Source organism: Schistocerca cancellata, chromosome 6 (assembly GCF_023864275.1).
Source record: "Schistocerca cancellata isolate TAMUIC-IGC-003103 chromosome 6, iqSchCanc2.1, whole genome shotgun sequence".
Classification (NCBI taxonomy): domain Eukaryota; kingdom Metazoa; phylum Arthropoda; class Insecta; order Orthoptera; family Acrididae; genus Schistocerca; species Schistocerca cancellata.
The window spans coordinates 395,639,673-395,645,302 of NC_064631.1; positions in this window are offsets into that span (position 1 = coordinate 395,639,673).

Here is a 5,630-nt window from a genome sequence, read left to right on the forward strand (position 1 = left end):
CATCCACATTATATAGTCTTTGTGCTTTATATTGTAAATCAAATTATTTTAAGACAGATTTAAAAACATTAAATATATTTTTTTTAACTGATTCCTCATTTAATTGCATGCTCGAGCTGTAGAAAGTGTTCATCCTAAATTAAACATGTCCTTTGTATCATTTCATGAAAAAAAGAAACCACTCTTTACCAGGAATTTTCGTTTCTTTCTACCATGGAAACACAAAGCCATAGATCTAGGCATACTGGTGTACTGTTCTCCTAATAGTGAGTGAAGTATGCCCAAGACTACTACTGGATAAACTCTTCAATCTCTCGACCATATTATTTTCTTGTTCAGCAGATTACACATATGGATAGCCTATTTTTCGTCTGCTCTGAGTGATCACTTGATGGCTTTGATTCTTTTCCATTCTTCGACGGAAAGGAGTTTCTTGAACCCTTCTGTAAATAGCACATTACGAAGTCCAGCTGATGTGTGCATGCTCACATGCTCTTGCAAAACATGGGATGTAGTGCTTTCCATCGATCCTGATCTTTGTAAACATAAATGGCTTTAAAGATTGAAACTTTCACTCTTCAGTGGAGTATACGCTGGTATGAAACTTCTTGGCATATTAAGATTGTGTTCCAGACCCATAGTCGAACTCAGGACCTTTTATTTCGTGGGAGAGTGCTCTACTGACTTTTTTATCTCATTTTGTTCGTTATTGTTCGTTCTGTTTGTTCGGGGAGCACGTCCCTTGACACTTTTTCAAGTTCATCATTGATCCATTAACCAGTTTTTTTATTACAGAGAGCAGTTAACCCTCGGAGCGAACACCCTGAGCTACCGTGGCAGCAAACCGTGTGAGCTGCCCAAGCACGACGGAGGCCCCATCCTCACAGCTTTACTTCCAACAGTACCTATTATACTACGTTCCTAACACATAAGTTCTCCTGCGAACCTTGCAAGACTGGCACTCCTATAAGAAAGGACATGCGGAGACATGGCTTAGCCACAGCCTGTCGGATGTTTCCAGAATGAAATTTTCACTCTGCAGCGGAAAGTAAAGGTCCCGAGTTCCAGTCTCGCTCCGGCACACAGTTTTAATATGTCAGGAAGTTTCATACCAGCGCACACGCCGCTGCAAAGTGAAAATTTCATTCCGGGAACATCCCCCAAGCTGTGGCTAAGCCACGTCTCCGCAAATCCTTTTTTCTAGAAGTGCTGGTCTTGCAACGTTCGCAAGAGAACGTCTGTGAAGTTAGGAAGGTAGAAGACGAGGTACAGCTGTGGGGACACGGTCTGAGTTGTGCTTGGGTAGCTCAGTCGGTAGGGCGGTTGGCCACAAAGGTCTCGAATCCGACATTCGCTTCGGCACAGAGTTTTAATCTTCCAAGAAGTTTCAGGAACAGCTTTGTTAAACGTTGTTACCATTCGACTAAAGAGAGAAAAATTATCAATTATTTTCATGATTATTAGATTGGTGTCTATTGCTAATTACTATAAATCAAAACATTAATGAAATATCGTTGTAAGTTATAATAATTACGCTGCACAAATATTTAATAAGAAATAGTACATATTATATTTCGATTCAGGAATCTCTACCAAGACTGACTCACATAGCCCCATGCCCTTATTATTTTTTAAAAATTTAAGCAGTTGCTCTAATTTATAACAGGTCTCGCTAGTTGTTCTGTTGACCGAATAGGTGGATCCTATACAACTGCTAGTGGAAATATTTATAACTAGCATTCATGCATTTTAATAGCAGATCTTATTTTAAACAGACTTTATATTGCATGGCTGATTGTTATAAACAATATTGTCTTACCTATTAAATTCCTTTCTGGATGACTGATGCCTGTATTAAATATATTTGGGAAAAGCTTCTTGCTGGTTGGTCACGTTTTGCGTAGCAACGGTCGTATAACATAATGGTGGCAGAGCTGTACACACGGGGTGGGGCAATAGAATACTTTCTTATTTCTGTCTGCATACCCCGATGATTCGGAAAGCATCATCCTACCCACCATTGTATCAGTAACGGTCCTATCACAATTCCTTGAAGTATGCCCGAAAATACCTTTACATCTGTCGATTTTGTTCCGTTAAGAGCGATGTCTTGAGTTATGGCTGCAAGCAAGTTTTGAATCCAGCCGCAAATCTAGTCTGATACTCGGTAAGCTCCTGTGCTTTGCACTAAACGGTAGCCGGGACACTGTCAAACCCCTTCCAGGAATCGAGGAACACGCCATCACCCTGACAGCCGATGTTATGGCGCTGTATTACGTAAGGTCCTTGTTTGCGGAATCTATGTTGATGTTTTGTAAAGGAGATTTTCGTTCTCCAAGAACGTCATAATTCTTGCGTGTAAAACATGTACTCTAATCCTACAATACACTGACGTCGACGCTACAAGTCTATAAATATGTGCATCTCTCTTATGGAACTTCTTGAAAACAGCAATGACATGCGCCTTTTTTTTTTTCAGCCACTAGGTACCCTTCATTGCTCCAGCGACCTACGATAAATTGCTCCTAGAAAGAGAACAAGTTATTTCGCATAATCTCTGTAGAATCTTACAGGTATCTCATCTGGTCCTAATTCCTCTCCATTAAGAGGAGATTGTAGGTTTTTTTTCTCTATTTCGCGATCAGTTATCTCGATACGCGGCAATCCCTGTGTTGATTGAAAGGATATTACGATCTTCTTCAGTGAAACAATTTCGGAAGCCTGAATTCAGCATTTCGGCCTTCTTTCTGTCAATCTTCGTTTCGGTGTCATTATGACCACTCAGTGACTGAATAGACGATTTTGAACCGCTTACTGGTTTTACGCAAGACCCAAACCTCTTGTGGTTTTTAGTCAGATAGACTGACAAAATTTTACTTTCAAAGACAACGCTTCTCCCATTGCATTCCTTATGCTCAGTTTTGCTTCCATCAGCTTTTGTTTGACAGCTGGTTTTTGACTTCTCTTGAATCTGTGATGAAACTCTTTGCTTACGTACCAGTTTTCTAATATGGTTACTAAACCACTCTGCCGGCCGGGGTGGCCGTGCGGTTCTAGGCGCTACAGTCTGGAACCGCGTGACCGCTACGGTCGCAGGTTCGAATCCTGCCTCTGGCATGGATGTGTGTGATGTCCTTAGGTTAGTTAGGTTTAAGTAGTTCTAAGTTCTAGGGGACTGATGACCTTAGAAGTTAAGTCCGATAGTGCTCAGAGCCATTTGAACCATTTTGAACTAAACCACTCTGGGTCTTTCCTGTCCCTTAATGCCTTGCTCAAAACATATTTGTCTAAGGCATACTGAACGATGCTTTTGAACTTTTTCCATTTGTGCTCCACATCTTTTTCCCCAGTACTATATACTTGATGTTGACTACTCAGATAGTCCGCAATTTGTATCCTGTCACTCTTCCTACTCAAAAATATTTTCCTACATTTTTCAACATTTCTTGTAACACCTGTAGTCATAGATGCCATCACAGCTTGATGACCGCTGATATTTTCTCCTACATTAACTAATTAGAGAAGTTCGTGTCCGTTTGTTGTCGTGAGGTCTAAGACGTAATCTTCACAAGTTGGTTCTCTAACCATTTCTATTCTGTTAGATAATAGCTGAGAAAGGTACATTCCAAGCGTCTAGCTTGTCTTCAATATCGAATATGGCTATGAAGGAGTACGGGCTCCGAACGTGTCACCTTGCTATCACAACTTTATACCGGACCATAAAGCTTCTGAAATACGAATTAATCCCAGAATATGTTCTCAGTGGCGGAGGAAGTGACTGAAAACCGATTTTATCCACGCGTAATACAGTCAAGTCAATTTGATGCGGCGCTCCTCCCGATCTCAGTGTCAACGGACTCTGGGCCAACAGGTGCGGCTTACCGATTGTTCCCGGTCGTTTTTCTCTTGCCCGCCCGCGGCGGGGAGCCGGCGAACGCGCGCGCGCGCGTACGCGGCCTTCTGCAGCAATCCTTTAGGCAGCGGCGCGGCGCGATAACATCTGCGGAAGCAGTAGGGGGCATCCCCGCCGTGATAAATAACTGCCGAGCGCCCGGCAGTCCGCGCATGCGCGCTGCTCCGTAAGTCGTGGCCACGCGCCTTGCGCGCCATCTGGCGTCCAGCCGCCACGCCCTGTGCGGAATGTCCACTTTCCACTCTCGTTTCGTTACCGTGATGTCAATACTCAAATACGCTATGATAGGACGTAATTACACGGTTGTTAAACTAATGATTTGTAAACAAAATCAGAAATCAATATGGGGGATTGTTGCGCAGGACTAAATTTACATTGGAAAAGCAGACATGACTGAGAAATCAGCAAACTGAAGCAACTTACGTGTGAAATTTTTCCGATTGTCAACAAAAACCAGCTGCTCGCGTTGTCTGCTCCCAGTAGTGACGTGGGTACACTGCACATGTCGAACATGTCACCTACCATAAACTATACACAAATCAACAAATTGTTTTTCACATACGCTAGGCCTTCAGTTTTTTATCTTGGACATATCGTCCCAGAATTCAGTCATAGTCTCATTCCCCAATTCGAATGAGGTTGTCTGGAAATCCCCTTGCAAATATTACCAACTAGATTTTCTCCAAGGCTTTACCCACATACACATTCGACACATATATTGCACACATCTTCTTCTCTCCCCACTGTTTGTCTACCTCTTCCACCCCCCCTCTCTCTTTACACCTCATCCTTCCACCTCTGTCTATCCATCTCCTCCTCCTGTTTCTCATCTTCCTTTCCCACCTGCCCATTATTTCTCTTTAGCTTTCACTTACCCCTCATCTCTCCTGTGCTTATCCATCTTCTCCTGTTCCACTTTGTGACCAACTGCTCCTTCCGTCTCTCTCTGTCCATCCCCTCCTTCCCCGTCTCTCTGCCCATCCCCTCTGCCCCTCCCTATGTCCATTTTCTCCTCCTTCACAATCTGCCTTCCATTCCTCTGACCCTCTCTGTCCATCTCCTCCTTCCAACTCTCTTTGCCCACCTCACCCTCTCTCTTTGTCCATCCCCTCACCTCCTACCTCTCTGTCCATCTCACCTCCCTCTTTCTCTGTGAACATAACCCTTCCCCTCTCTCACAAAATATTATATTCCCCCATGCCTGTCATGCAGGACAATCTATGTGGCAGGGCAGGAAAAGTCCTTAACTTATCTCTGCTCCCAGAGAAATTAGAAGATGCTAACCTGCACAGTGCTGCCCATTTGGTTGAACTCGATCTGGGGGTCTGGAAAGAGATTCAGAACATATATGATGGTGACGAAGTCCCAAACTCTGAGGAGCGTAGGGAACGATGCGGGAGACCCGCACCGCCGACTAGGCAAGGTCCTAGCGGAGGTGGTTTGCCATTGCCTTCCTACGACCATAATGGGGATGAATGATGATGATGATGAAGACAACACAACAACACCCAGTCATCTCGAGGCAAGGAAAATCCGTGACCCTGCGGGGAAGCGAGAACAGTACCGCAAGACCACGAGCTGCGGACAGAATATATATAGACATATATGCACATAACTAAATACAGTCTGTTGTACACATATATACTGATGGAAAAAAAGATCGCAACACCAAGAAGGAGTCAGCAACATTAAAGAAAGTTGGTAGGCGTGTTTCTAC